The sequence below is a fragment of the Scleropages formosus genome, chromosome 2 (genome assembly GCF_900964775.1).
Source record: "Scleropages formosus chromosome 2, fSclFor1.1, whole genome shotgun sequence".
NCBI classification, from domain to species: domain Eukaryota; kingdom Metazoa; phylum Chordata; class Actinopteri; order Osteoglossiformes; family Osteoglossidae; genus Scleropages; species Scleropages formosus.
Window position 1 is genome coordinate 2,012,964 of NC_041807.1, and position 16,239 is coordinate 2,029,202.

Genomic DNA, 16,239 nt, shown 5'->3' on the forward strand with positions numbered 1-16,239 from the left:
ATTTAAGATGTCCGCTGCTATTTTTTTTTTTTTCTGTTGTCCATCTCCCTCTCCCCCTCTTCTTATCCCTCTACAATGTTTTCTCCCCAGAGCTCTCTGCTCTGTGGAGATAAGAATGATCGATCGCCCTAAATTAGGCTGACAGATCCTCTGCCCCTACCCATCCTCCATTACTTTCATTCATCCATCAGGCTCACTGTGTCACAGTATAACTGTGAAGGGTAATAAGAAAAAAAATTATCCAGACTCAGAAACGAAGAAGAGGGCAATGCGGGAATAATAAGCAATTAAAAGGCTTTTAGGAGGAGTAATGGTTTTCTTATCTGCCGCTATGTGACGGCAGAGGAAACGCCGACAAAGACACGGAATGAAAGCCTGGCGTCACACTCCAAAAACTGAGAAATGGAAGAAGAAGCACTCGGAGACTGGATGCTTAGCCCTTGACCAGTTTGGCCGGTGATTGAAGGTCAGTGGTGTGAAGAGGAGCAGGAACCACGCTGTCATGATGACACCTGCTGCTCGCTTTGGGTACTGACCTCCATGAGGCTTCCTCTCAAGGCTCTTTCCCTAAACACAGCTGCAGGGATCAATGCACAGAGGCAGAGCTCATTTTTTCTTCTAGATCCTGAAGGGAAAGCTTCTAGTTTAAGAAAACAAGTCCTCTAATTGCACTCCTTTGGCAACTATTGGTGAAATGCAATATCACAGCAAGGGCTGCGGCAGTTAAACGGCAGGTGGAATTATAATGCCGAAGCCTTTTTCACCTTCCTCGCCCGATTTATGAACGGCGGTCACCGTGGGTTAAAAACCCTGTGAAAATGCCAGCAATATATTTCCTCCCTGCGTGTGAGCCGCTGCAACTCAGAGCACTGTGTGAAGACCTACATTTTACATTTATTCACTTAGCAGACGCTTTTGTCCAAAGCGACTTACAACGGATACTATATAGTGTTAATAGCCCACACATCTTATTCACCAAGGTGACCTACACTGCTGGATACACTACTTACAAGGGGTTACTCATCCACGCATCAGTGAAAAATACTCACACACTATAGGGGAACCTAAACAGTATGTTTTTGGACTGTGGGAGGAAACCAGAGCACCCAGAGAAAACCCACACAGACACGGGGAGAACATGCAAACTCCACACAGACTGAGTGGGGATCAAACCCACATTCTCTCACACCACCCAGGTGCTGCGAGACAGCAGCGCTACTCACTGTGCCACCATGTTCGCATGTATCAACAAGGAAGCATGAAAATATATATGTATGACATCTCATCCCAGTTAAATAAAACATTAAAAAAAATTATTAACAGTAACAGTGTAAAATACAGTGACCTACTAGCTACTGAGCTGCTTTAAAAAATACCCAAACGCATAAGACTTCCTGGCTGCGGTACTGCGGAACAAATTGCTCTGTTGTAGGAGTGTTTGTCACCCATTATTTGTCTTTATGATGCTTTTCTGTGGCTGGCTTGTGAATCGCTGTGAATATTCCCTACCCAACTGAAAGTGCGTGTTGTCATGGTTCGGACTGTCAGACAGGCGTTTTCACAGTAGATCGGAGTTCCTTAGCAACCAAAGATCTAGCACTGTCCTGCTGCATATTCAGCCAGTTTTCACTCTGTTTCAAGGCCAAAAGTTACACTACAGTGTCAGGGGTTCTGTGCAGCACTGATGAGGTAATAAAGCCTCTGCCCTTGAGATGGTGATGACCTATCACATACAACTTCCAAAAAAGCATCCCTCTATACCCTTTAACTCTGGCTACCTGCCTGAAGGATCAGACCAAGCTCCCTCCACAGCTTCTAGAGGGAAGTATCTTCTCTAAATAGCCAGCCACCAACAAACAGGCATGAGGCTGAGTCTTTATTACCTACATTTACATATTTAGCAGAAGCTTTTCTCCAAAGCAACTTCCGATGAACTCTATGTAGTGTTATACCTTATTTACCACAGTGACTTACACTACTAGATACACTACTTAGAATGGGTCACTCATCCATACATCAGTGGAACACACACACTCTCTCTCTGTCACTCACACACCATGGGTGAACCTGAACAGAATGTCTTCAGACCATGGGAGGAAACCCACACAAATATGGGGAGAACATGCAAACTCCCCACAGACTGAGTAGGGATCAAACCCATGTCCTCTTGCACCACCCAGGGGATGTGAGACAGCAGTGCTACTTGCTGTGCCACCATCCCACCCATCCTCTGTCTAGGCTGATGTGCCACTGATGCACAGTCTTACACGAGAGGTGACCTGGCTACAAAGGTCATCATTCATAAGAATCTTGCAGAGCTACAGGTACAAGGAAATACCTCACTCAAGGAACTCCAGGGATCAACCTCAGTATCTACTAGGCTCGTATAAATATATGCTCTTTATGTGTTCAGCCAGGCATTGTTTGGGGTGTCTAAAAATTCCTTGAGAAAAAGAAATAATGAATTTCAGGTGTTCTCTCACATTTACATTTCACATTCCACAATCACTGCGCTGCACACCTCCAGGGACTGACCGGATAAGGGGGTTTCTGAAATTGGGTGCATAGACCAAGAAATGCAGCGATCCGAACAGTACGCACAGACACCAGGTATACAGAGGTGCCCGATTTAAATTTTCAGAATCCACAAGTGCCATTTGTCAACCGTGTGAAGTTTACACACACACAAACACACTGAAATCGCTCGCCCCGAGCAGGGTCGCAGGAAACCGGAGCCTAACCCGGCAACACAAGGCACAAGGCTGGAGGGGGAGGGGACACACCCAGGATGTGGGAGGAAAGGGTTCAGTACAGGTGTCACGGTGGCATGGTGGCATAGTGAGTAGCGCTGCTGTCTCAGAGTGCCTGGGTGGTGCAAGAAGATGTGGGTTTGATCCCCACTCAGGCTGTGTGGAGTTTGTGTGTTCTCTCTCTGTGGGTTTCCTCCAGGTGCTCTGGTTTCCTCCCACACTCCAAAGACATGCTGTGGTGAATAAGGTGTGTGGGCTGATAACACTACATAGAGTTCATTAGAAGTTGCTTTGAAGAAAAGCATCTGCTAAACAAATAAATGAAAAGGAGGGTCTTTGCTGCAAAAAAAGAACTATGGCAAATGAGACATTTAAGGTTAAAAAGATCATCCACTGTCAGAGACAGAATGATGACCTCAAGTGTAATAAACACAGAGCTGATTGGTCTTAACCTTTGCTTTGTAACAAAAAAAAAAATATTGTATATGTCAGGTGCAAATCTTGCATGTACAGACTGCTATCATAAAAAAGTACCCTGACGAAACTCAAAGTGATAGCAAGTCTGAACAAGAGCAAAGAATTGGGATAGACTCACATATGGAAGCGGAGCTCTACCCAGTTTCCAATTAATTGCATCATAATGATGACTACTCATCACAGCTTCATATCTGAGCTGATCATCATTCACTCTTCACCAAAGCTGGCCCGGAGTTCTTCTCTTCGGCTACACTTTCTTCCGCATTTGCACGTTCTGTTCTGCGTTTTTTTTGATTCCGCAATGGAGCCTTCACTTCTATTCACTCGTCTCAGCTCACTTATTCCCTCTTAACCCAGGCTGCAGGTCCAGCTGGATCTTGGGCTCCTTGTTGCTTCCCCGTTGCTTCAATTCCTTGGTTTAATCTCCCACTGGGATTACATTTTCAGCCTCATCAAGGCCTCACTGATAAAAAAGACCCAGATGCTTCAGAATCCATTCTTTCAGGCCCAACAGCTTCTTTAAACAGTTTTTTTCTTTATTTAGACAGATGGAGTCAAGATAGGAAAGAGAGGGAGAAACAAGCACCTCGGTAGTTCAAGAGGACGCGGGTTCGAGCCCCACTCAGTCTGTGTGGAGTTTGCGTGTTCTTCCCCTGTCTGTGTGGGTTGCCTGTGCGTGCTCTGGTTTCCTCCCACAGTCCAAAGACATGCTGTTCAGGTTCCTCCATAGTGTGTGAGTGACAGATAGAGAGAGTGTGTTCCACTGATGTATGGATGAGTGACCCAGTGTAAGTAGTGTAAACCCAGTGTGGGTTTCCTCTAGGTGCTCTGGTTTCCTCCCACACTCCAACAATATGCTGTTCAGGTTCACCCATAGTGTGTGAGTGACAGAGAGAGTGTGTTCCACTGATGTATGGATGAGTGACCCAGTGTAAGTAGTGCATCTAGTGGTGTAAGTCACCATGGTGAATAAGGTGTGTGGGTTGACAACACTAAATAGTGTTGATTGGAAGTTGTTTTGGAGAAAAATGTCTGCTAAATGAAATGACATAAAGGGCAAAAACGAAGACTGCAGATACGGGAAAACACCAGTGTTAACCAAGCCAGGGCAAACAAGCTGAAGAATCTGAAAGTGACCACTTGTCTTCTCCCAAGAGATGACAGAGAAGAGCAGGAAACACTATGAGTGCATCTGAGGAATTCACAGCACAGCGGGTATAAAGGAGAGGAATACAGGGGAAAAAAAATGAATGAAACATATTTTCTTAACTGACACTTTTTTGCAATTCACCTTACAAGGTTAAGTTACATACAGTGATTTACCCATTTGGACTGCAGGGTATTTTTAACTGAAGCACATTTAAGGCAAGTACATTGCCAAAGCAATGAGGTGGGACTCAAACCAGCATCTTTTGAGCATATGCCAGCAAATGTGTCCACTCCACTATGTGCTGCAACAGTGTGGAGCAAGAGAAAATAGAACATACATTGAGCGGATCCTTACACAACAGCTCAGAAGCAGAGTGGAAGCAGAGTAAGAATAGAGTGGGAATGAAATGGAAATGAGCAGGAAAACAGCAGCACCACTAAGGAAGACAGCTGGCTGGAATATAGGGAGTTTAAGACCAAAAATGCAGCAGCACTGTAACTAACATAGTGTTCATTTTTGACAGGTTGTCTTGAGCGTGTCATCGGAGATGCACCCAGCTTTCTATATGGCACTCTTGTGTTGGACCTTTCACGATTTAAGAATAAATTTGGATTTCTTATTGAGGCTTCAGATCACTGGTAGCATGTATAGATTTCCCTTCAGCTTTTTTAAAGTGTTCAAGCCCTTCGGTGACAGCGGCCCCTAAGCAGAGCTTTCCTTCATCATCCACTTGGGTTGACGCCTTCCTCCATCGCTCAATCCACCCAAGCCGTACACAGAGCACTGTCCTGCACTTCTTCGAGGTCCTGAGGTGGGTGTGAGATCCTTCTTGAACCTCTCCTGTACCAGCATGTCTTCTGGAGTCTGTGTTTGAGCATGCTGTCGCTCGGGGCAAGGCGCGGGTTTGCAGAAACCAGTTTGTTTTTCCGACGTTGCCAGCGACTCCGGTGAATTTGTGCACCTTGATGATCTTCATCACTGTGAAGCCTGTCTGCTTGATGTCTCCAACATACCAATGACATTTCGAGCCCCAGGGAGAAAATGGGAAGGGAGGTTCAGGAAGGTTGCTGTTTGGGGGATCGGTTGGGGGATCGGTGGGGGCGATGGGGGTGTCATTTTGGGAAGTGAGAATGAGCGGTGCTGGTGCTGTTCTTCTCGGATATTTCTCTCTTCTCCTTACTTCCGCCCTTCGTCTTCAGCTGCTTGCTGAGCACTGGTGTTCTCACCTCCGTTGCCACCCCGCCGGCCTCCATTAACACCACAACAGCATGGTTATCCAACCTGAAGTGCGGCAAGGGAGAATCCGGGGACACGTTGGGGTTCAGGGTGCCGAGAGGCACGGATTCCTACTTGACACCGCTGGGTTCTTGAATCTCCGGAGCCCTCGTGGCTGGGAGGAAAAACACCCTGAGGAAGAAAGCAATTTGAGGGAACGGCCGCCTCGTTACAGCAGGAAGGGGGAAGGAACGCTGGATGTGGGACACAGCGGGCGAAGGGGGCTGATCCACGATAACCCACTGGGTCTGGTGACTTGAAGAGCTGAAAGCCTCCAAGGTTTAATCTGCTTCTGTGTTTTTACCACTATTGATTGGATCTTGTTTTTGATGCAATTGCTTGTCTCGGCTCCTCTTGCTATTCCTGTGCCGCTGCTGATAATCAGAGGTTTCGTGTGCAGTTGCCATGTGTCCTGCGTGTTACGTGTCTTTCTTTTGTACAGTGTGTTCAGTTACAGGTCCTTCCCAGTTTTTCCTACATCTGTGTTTTATTTGGCTTTGACGTAGAGTGTGTAAGAAGTGCACACACCACCTGTGTCCACGGTTACAGAGACAGGTGGCAAAACAGGGGTTGATGCCCTGGGTGCCTCTGCAACTCACCCTTTAGCCCGTCTCACAAGAGTGGAACAAACGGGGGGGCATACATGGGCAAGTCGTAGTAAAGAAGTCATGGTCACCTTCTCAAGTTGAGCTCTGCCACTGTTGGATAATTCACTTATCAGCCGAGATTTCAGATACACATAAATCGTATCGTTAGCATTTATAGTACGGCCGGTTTGTTAACTTTGGGGAAAATACATCGCCTGACCAAAAAAAGTCACACGCTCTAATATTTTGTTGGACCGCCTTTTGCTTTGATTACGGCACGCATTCGCCATGGCATCGTTTCGATAAGCTTATGCAATATCGCAACACTTATTTCCATCCAGAGTTGCATTAATTTCTCGTTAAGATCTTGTGTTGATGATGGGACCGCTGCGTAAAGTCTTCTCCAGCACATCCCAAAGATTCTCAATGGGCTTAAGGTCTGGACTCTGTGGTGGTCAATCCATGTGTGACAATGATGTCTCATGCTCCCTGAACCACTCTTTCACAATTTGAGCCCGATGAATCCTGGCATTATCATTTTGGAATATACCCTTGCCATCAGGGAATTAAAAATCCATTGATGGAAAAACCTGGTCATTCAATATATTCAGGTAGTCAGCTGGCCTCATTTTTTGGGCACATAACGTTGCTGAACCTAGACCTGACCAACTGAAGCACCCCCAGATCATAACACTGCCCCCACAGGCTTGTACAGTAGGCACTAGGCATGATGGGTGCATCGCTTCATCCGCCTCTCTTCTTACCCTGATGTGCTCATAACTCTGGAACATGGTAAATCTGGACTCATCAGACCACTTGAGCTTTTTCCATTGCTCTAGAGTCCAATCTTTATGCTCCCTAGAAAACTGAAGCCTTTATTTCCGATGAGCCTCACTGATGAGTGGCCTTCCTAAGGCTACACAGCTATTTAGTCCCAATCCCTTGAGTTCTCTTCGCATTGTGCATTTGGAAATGCTTTTACTTTCACTATTAAACATAGCTGTGAGTTCTACCGTTTAACGATTTGATTTCACCAAACGTTTAAGTGATCTCCGATCACGATCATTCAAGATTTTTTTCCGACCACGTTTCTTCCTCGAAGATGATGGTCCGCCACTATCCTTCCAGGTTTTAATAATATGTTGGACAGTTCTTAACCCAATTTTAGTAGTATCAGCACTCTCTATAGTTGTTTTCTTTGCTTGATGCAGGCCAACAATTTGACCCTTCTGAAACAGAATAACATCTTTTCCACGACAACAGGCTATGTCTTCCGACATGGTTGTTTAAGAAATGAGAAGCTACTCACTGCATCACTTAGGGTTAAATAACTTGTTGCCAGCTGAGACATATTAATCACTGCAGCAATTATCCAATGGAAGGCTCTTACCTATTTGTTTAGTTAAATCCAGGTGGTGACTTTTTTTTTTTGGCCAGGCAGTATATTTTTCTTTTTAACTTCAACTTTATTAAAATGAAGTTATTAATATCATACACAGTTAAAAACAATTATCAATAAGTTTACAGCTAAACAAATTTAAAAACAGCTACATTTCCGGTTGGTCAACAAAAATTACTAAGAAATCATTACATGAAATACATTCTCACAATACAGTAACAAAGTTTCTCTCCAATAATATACATTTAAAACTCAAAGAAAGGAAAACAATGCCCTTCCTGGCTTCAAAATATATGACTGAGCTACATCTTCCACACGCCAACATACCCATGAAAGGACTGTCCCCCAAATAGCAGCCTGACCTGAAACATCATATCACATACATGCTTCTCCAAAACATATAAAATACTTCTAGATTACAATATAAAACATTATCAAACCCCCTAAAACCTAAGACCCATCTAATAACACAAAAAGCACATACACATATAATAAGTTATAATCATCAATATCAAAAACCAGTTAAAAGTGCACAAGGTAACCAAATGAAAACAAAGGCTACTAAAATTCTGTGAACAAAGTACTATGCACATAAAATTCACACTATTAAACAAGAATAAATATAAGAAATAAATATAAATATACAAGGGGATAAGACACAAGAAAGTACAATATATTTTCAAGAGATGCAATTCCATAAAGCAGGTGCATTTAAAAGCATTATTATTGCAGCTTTTTTTTTTTTCTCACGGATCAGACTCGATCACCGGCCCACCCAAAGGTGTCTGGCTCCACACGCTGTCTAACTCGACAGGAATAAATTTCTCCATTAATAATTTCCGGTAATTAAAAACTTAATTCAATAAATAAATTAATCCTAAACTGCCATGCCAATAATAAAATTTAAAATAAAATAATAAAATCAGTAAGACCAACTAATATAAAGACCTCATGGCAGAACTTTTTAAACACTAAAAAACATACCCCAAGGCTTAATTACTATTGCAGTTGGGCAAGAATTGAGCTCCACACAAAAGTCTGTGTGTCCACGTTATGACGGCATCATCAGAGAGCAGAAGGACAGAGGGAACTCTATCCGTGCGTCGTGGTTAGTACCCAAGAGCATCTGGAAGATGCCAAAACAATGAAAGTGGACGAGCTGCGGAGGGAGGGACACCCCCGGCATCTTATGAGGCTCAAAGCCTACGGGCAAAGCCAGGGGACTGAACTGGTGAGACAAAGACCGCAGGTCATGGGACTGAGTGGGAGGAGCATCAGAATGACGGGTAGTGGATACATCGGGTGGTAGGACATTACATATATAGTTTAAACCTTTGTGCAGCTGCTGGTGTGATGAACATTGGTGCATATGGTGGAAAGAAAAACTGTACTTTAGAATCACACATCTGCTACTATGTCTCTCTTTCTGCTAATGTAATGTACACATTGTATTTTCTATGAGATGTACATCGCTTTGGAGAAAAGCTCAACGAATAAATGTCTACTTATATGATACAGTTTTTTGTTTCTATAAATATTGGATTGATCTGATTTTGGGATTTAGTACATTTTACGGTCATTTTATTGAATCGCTTCAGTATTACCAGCCAGACAAGTGGCATAAGTATTAAAATTTCTAACGCTGAGAGCTGCTTCGCATACATGCATCTGGTTTACAAATAAATAATAAAACTACGAAACGATCAGTTTTGTGCATTGTAAAAAAAAAAGTGCGTTGTAGATGCTTCATTGTCTTTGTCAAAATGCTGCCGGTACATCTACAATCAATACATTTTTTTCCTTGAAAAGTGATGTGATGGCTTTGTCCACCCACTCTAAATTTATTTCAAAGCAAAAAAACCAAACTGTAGGCTTACATAATGTGAAGACTGTCTGTTCTCCTGTTTAATTCATTCAAAACGGATTAATAAAGCTGTTGGCCTTTAAACCAGCTTCGAGCCAAATCCAGCTGCGTTAGCTCACAATTAAGGATCTGCAAGCATTTTCATGGAACAGACCTTTCTAAATTTCAATCTATTGTAGGCAACCTGTGTGTGGGTTGGTCCTGGGGAAGAGGTCAGGGGTGTATAAAAGCACTGCTTTGAGAAAAAAAAACATGGTTTTTAATCATTTGGTACCCTAAAATGCTCCAAACAGTGGGAAGTTCACTCATGTAAAAGCAAGGTAAATATCTTTGCATATCCAAATGAGCTGCTGAGTTGATTAGCAGGGTACTGGGGTACTATGGCAATGCGCAGAGCCTCTGAAGCTTCTGCGACAGCATCTAGATCCTTCCGGTTTCCGAAAATCTTGACGGAAACGACAGAACACACCTCGTAACCTGGAGCCCCTCTCCCAAAGCAAAAGGCACAGACCGATTTCTGGGTGGGGAAAGCATGTATTACGAATTTTTTTTTCTTCGCCTCGCGGCTTGTTTGCAAGACTGCTAATAATTTGCTTTTTTTTGCTGCAGATGCAATATAACAAAACTCCACTTGTAAGCTCACCAGCGGCAGGCTTGTCAGCAACAATTACTAGAAAAAGGTAGTTTTCAAGCTGGGAAAGCAAAATACATGGCATGCTAATATTAGACACCTCATGGGACTGGGTTTACCGTTATTTATACGATAATGGCATGAAAGGCCCTTTGCATCGCTCGGGAGTCATTCCGTTATTTTGTGTTATGACTTTGAGTGATAAATTCAAAGTTTTATAAGTTTACAGGATCCATAGTAAAGTCCCTCAAAGGGGATATTGAGAAATAAATGACCACATCTGCCTAACCCATGAGTGAATCTGTAAAAGCAGTAACATTTTACATATTAGTTCACGGTTAGACATGCATGGTTCAGCTTTTACACATTAACTCATTTTACAAAAAACTTTCATCGTTTCCAGTTTTATATTGGAGCTGGGCACAACATCCTGATAAACTGATAGCTCAGTTTACACAGTGTGGGTCATGCTGTGCCAAACAGGGGCTGTGGAAGGTTCTGGAAAGTTCATCTTGGGTGAAACCCTGGTCAGCTTAGCAAAACATTTCGCTTTGAAGAATCCATACTTGTTCTGCCTAATTGGTCTTACACCTCGCTTATCTTTGTGGGCAGCAGTGCCAAGATGCACCTGGGATCAACTCCCTAGCCAGTCCTCAATTACTCCTCTATGTATTTTCATTTGGGTTGTTGCCATACGGTATCTAGTTCTTGGATGTTTTATTTTTTCACAGTGTACTATGAGTGTAAAGAATGCATCATAGACCATTTTTTAGCTCTCACACTTTGGTGAAGTGTTTTTTCTTTTCTTTTAAACTTTATTGGTTCATGATCCCCAACTGTAAGGTGGACATGGACCTCTCTGGACATAAATATCTATCCTTTTCTGGGGGGGTACCTGGAAGCACTTTTTGACTTCCTATTGCTGGCAATATTCTGTGCAGCACTTTGGTTAAATCTCAGTTCTATTAATAAAATATTTTATTTTAGTAGTAGGAGGGACATGGGGGTGTGATGGCGCAGTGGGTTTGGCCGGGTTCTGCTTTCTGGTGGGTCTAGGGTTCAAGTCCTGCTTGGGGTGCCTTGTGATGGACTGGTGTCCTGTCCTGGGTGTGTCCCTTCCAGCCGTATGCTCTCTGTTACCGGATTAGGTTCTGGTTCACTGCGACCCTGCTTGGGACAAGCGGTTTCAGTCAATGTGTGTGTGTGTGTGTTGCAGCAGTCCTTCCTATTCTTCCCATGGGCTGATATCAGTTTTGCAAACCTTGTGATTCTGAGTGCTGGCAAACTGACAACTTGCCAGGACCCGACAGATCCTCAACAGATCAGGGTGTGTCGATGCGGCAGCCGGTTGACAGACCGCTGAACAACACCAGTTGTGTTCTCCAGAACATCCAGTCATGCAGGGCTAATGATGCCCAGACAGGAGGAACTAGACTGCCCTCAGGATGTACTGAACTGAACCACTCAGCCTCTTCCAAAATAATCTCTTACAGGTATAGCCATACCTCTATAGCCTACAAAACCATCAACATTTCAGCTCTCCGATATCTATAAGACCTAATCACTCGCTACACCCCAACCAGACTGCTACGCTCCTCCATCTCTGCCCGCTTGCTGGTCCCACGCACACAAGGTCCAAAATCAAAAGAGCAAAAGTTTTTCATTCCGGATCCAATGTGGTGGAATAACCTCCCCCTGTCACTCAGAACTGCTGAATCTCTCTCTACATGTAAGAAAGGTCTGAAAACTCTTATCACACTCACTTCTCCCCTGATCTTGCAAATGCATGATAAACATGTTTATGTTTAATTATTTTTTTTCAGAACAATTTGTTTCACAGTGGAAAATGCTTTATCAGCTACTCCTGGGATGTACGCTGATGCGTACGTTGCTAAGTGACAAATGGACTGTACTCTAGAATCACGCATCTGCATCCAAACCTCTCCTTCTGCTGATGTCATTCATGCATTGTATTTTTCTCTGAGATGTACATCATTTTAGTGACAAGCGTCTGCTAAATGAATAAATGTAAAGATATAGAAAGCTGGGTGATTTTTACTAGAGCTCAAGTCTACTACAGCAGCAGGGAGGATGTGAACCTGCGTCCTTCAAGACAACTGCTGCAACACCACACAAACATTTAATAGGTATGTATGCATGCATCCGTGTGGACAAGATGTTGAACTTGACATATGCTAATGATACTACCCATTTGTGTCATCCTCGGAAAGGCGGTTACACTTCACATCAGTGGTTCGCACTTCTGAATGTGGGGATCCATGTGGGGATCCAAGAGTGTTTCTTGTTCCTGAAATATTACCTGTTCGTTACGTTTGCCTGAGTTGTTCATTTAATTTTGACCAAGGTCTTTTCAAAAATTCTAATCAGGGTTTTAAACGCTTTCTGAGCGATGACAAAAGTCAGAAGGCAAGATATTTTTTTAGTTAGTTTGTCTCGCTTGAGGGGGGTGCGGTGGCGCAGTGGGTTGGACCACAGTCCTGCTCTCCGGTGGGTCTGGGGTTCAAGTCCTGCTTGGGGTTCCTTGTGATGGACTGGCGTCCCGTCCTGGGTGTGTCCCCTCCCCCTCTGGCCTTACACCGTGTGTTACCGGGTAGGCTCTGGTTCCCCGTGGCCCCATATGGGACAAGCGGTTCTGAAAATGTGTGTGTGTGTGTGTGTGTGTGTCGCTTAAAATGAGTAAATGTGAATTTAATTAAATTACGGCTCTCTCAGTAGTTGTCCACTGTGACCATTGATGGATATGACATATGAGAAGGATAAACTCCCTGTTCCGCTCTCCATTTGGGAGTTCCCTTTATCTTAATGCATGGTTTACTGAATGGAGGCACAGCGGTGCAGCGGGTTTGGCCTGTGCCAGCTCTCTGGTTGGTCTGGGATTCGAATCTCGCTTGGGGTGCCTTGCGACGGACTGGCGTCCTCTCCTAGCTGTGTCCCCTCCCCCTCCAGCCCTGTGTTACCAGGTTAGGCTCCGGTCCACCCCGACCCTGCTTGGGATGAGCGGTCTCGGACAATATGCATTGTTGACTGAATCTCGTACAGACCTTGTGTATGAGAAGTCAACGAAAGTTTCTGTGCACAACATTTAATTCTTTCAAACCGCAGCACCATATATCAGCCTCAGTTGCATTCTAGAATATTCACACATTTATAAAGTTTCAGTCAGCAGTCATCGTTATTAGTTTACTGCTGACTCTTTTCTGGAAATATTTATGAGAGAAGACTGGAGTACGTGGACAGCATTCTGACAGCAGCACAAAATATCTGGAGAAACAATTCTGCTTTAAAATGAACATCACTCTCGGCTATTTACTAACATCTGTCCTTATACTGTATATTCCTGCTGTTATGTCAATTGGAAACTTACACATTATGAAATAGACAAAAAATGTATCTCTGTCTTTATGTTTGTGCATTGTGCTCTAACTTCCAAATGAGTGGAAAATCAATATTTGATTGTTGTTAGATTATTTGGGGGGGGTGGCCTTGACCGTCTCCTTCTCTCCGGTGGGTCTGGGGTTCGAGTCCCGCTTAGGGTGCCTTGTGATGGACTGGTGTCCTGCCCTGGGTGTGTCCCATCCTCCCCAGCCCCATGCCCTGTGCCTCCGGGCTAGGCTCCAGCTCCCCACGACCCTGTATGGGACAAGTGGTTTCAGACAGTGTGTGTGTGTGTGTGTGTGTGTGTGTGTGTGTGTGGATTATTGGGAATTGCTCAATTCTCATTTCAGACATAATCGATATGTAACTTTCAGAAGCACATTACAAAACCTTGAAATTGTTAATAGTGTTAAATATTTAAACAACATTTCAGTTCATGAGAACTATCAGAGGGAAGAGAACAGGCTGCCCTGGGGCTAAGTGCTTCCTTGGGTGTATGGCTGGCCTCCTGCCTTCTAACACACCCTGCATGCTTGTATGTGTCAGACTGCGTGTATGAGGGAGTGTATGAGAGTCTTAGACTTTACAAGGGAATTCGTGTGCGAGCATGTTTGGCTTCAGGAAGGAGAATGTGTAAGTGAGTGTGTTAGACTTATCTTGTCTTTTCATCCCATATTTAGCGGTGAAGACCACCTGCACCTTATCCAGTCCAGACAAAAACTATGTTTGAAAGCGAAAGGGCGAAAACAGATAAAGTTAAGATTTTCAGACAGTAAATAAATAGTGCATTATACACAAACTACTGTTTATTTGTGCGTCACAACAGGCCCAGTAAAAGAATGGGTGCAAAGTAAGAGGGTAGAGCAATGTGCTGCAGCAGCTGTGGTGTCAGTAGTTCAGTTTTCTCCTCCTTGCCCATTGCAGGGTCGCAGTGGTCCGGAGCCTATACCAGAAGCACAGCGCGTGAGACGTGGTCCTCTCTGGATGGGATGCCAGTGCGTTGTAATGCAATCACACATTTTTGCATATTTTTTCAGACCATTCATGCCCACCACAACATCCAGATAGTGTTCCATGGCAATGTGAACAAGGAATAGTCTTTTCCATTTTTTGGGGTGAAGTATTTCATACTGACCAGTAGGGGGCAGCGGCCACACGGCAAAGGGTTTTTAATCTATGAAAAAACGTATCTAGATAAGATAAGATAAGATAAGATAAGATAAGATAAGATACTTTGTAATTGTATGCAATACAATGAAATTTTGTGTGGCAACCCTCAGTACAACAGCAGCAGAAAGAACACTTAAAATATGTGTGAGTGACAGAGAGAGTATTCCACTGAAGTATGGATCAGTGACCTATGTAATTAGTCATGGGTTTCCTCTGGGTGCTCTGGTTTCCTCCCACACTCCAACGATATGCTGTTCAGGTTCACCCATAGCGTGTGCGTTCCACTGATGTATGGATGAGTGACCCAGTGTAAGTAGTGTATCTAGCAGTGTAAGTCACCGCGGTGAATAAGGTGCGTGGGCTGATAACACTACACAGAGTTCATTGGAAGCTGCTTTGGAGAAAAGCGTCCGCTAAATAAATAAATGTTAATTAATATTAATTAATTAATAAGATTTACATTAAAACTTTGAAGTCCTCAATCTTTAGCAGCCTTGGGGATGAAGGGGCGGCTGGATGTGGGACACTGATGGAGGTACCTCCTGCTTTTTTTGTGATCAGTTCTCTGGTTGTGCGGAGAGGTTTTATGGAGGCCACAGTTCTGGGAAAGGAGCTGTTCCTCAATCTACTGGAGCGGGACTGAGATCGATTATATGTGTTAAAAGCTACTGCTTTACTGGGAGAGAGCCAAGCCACTGTGTCTGCACGCGCCGCCGTCTTAATCTTAATACTGTATATGTATGCATGAATATATCTATATATGTCTGTATTACTGTATCTATGAATCTATATATGTATGTATGTGTCTGTCTGAGTTTCTGTGCTACATCTTGTTTTGATTTTGCTTGTTTCCTAACAAAAGTGACGATAAAAACAAGCAACACAGAACCGTATAAATGCAATTTAAGACAGTTATTTCAGTCAGTATTCTTTACCTTCATCTGAAACGTGTTAAATTCACGTTGAACATATACAGGTATTTTAGATGGAGTGTTTTTGTTCTGGGCCACTTTATTTCTGCATGATCTGAAATAATATCAGTTTGAAATTTATGGAGGTAAAATATCTGCATCCTCTTATGTAAGGATGGCCTATAATTGTTTAACCGGAAGAACTGATGCTTATATCATAGAATCACAATGGGTTTGATGGATTTAAAGACTTCATTTTGAGTTAAAATGTATTTATATAAATTCTGACTTTGAACAGCATTTTTGTGGTTACAAAAAACAAGTATACCTTCTCATATATCAAAATGTGGAGAATTTGGTTTACCACACTAGTGCTTAATTAAGACTTTTGGCACTTTCATTCATACACCATATCCAGATATGAAATATATTTAACCCCCCCTTTGCTATTTTCATTTGATTTTTAAATTGCTACAATTAATTACTTTTTCAAACAAAAACTGGAGCGCATTTTATGCCGTTGCCGTTTTTTTTTTTTGCCACATTTGCATAATGTTCTGTGCCTGTTTTGCAATTCATAATAACAGTATAAAGCATTATTTTTCTGTGAAGCATAAACTAAAATCAAA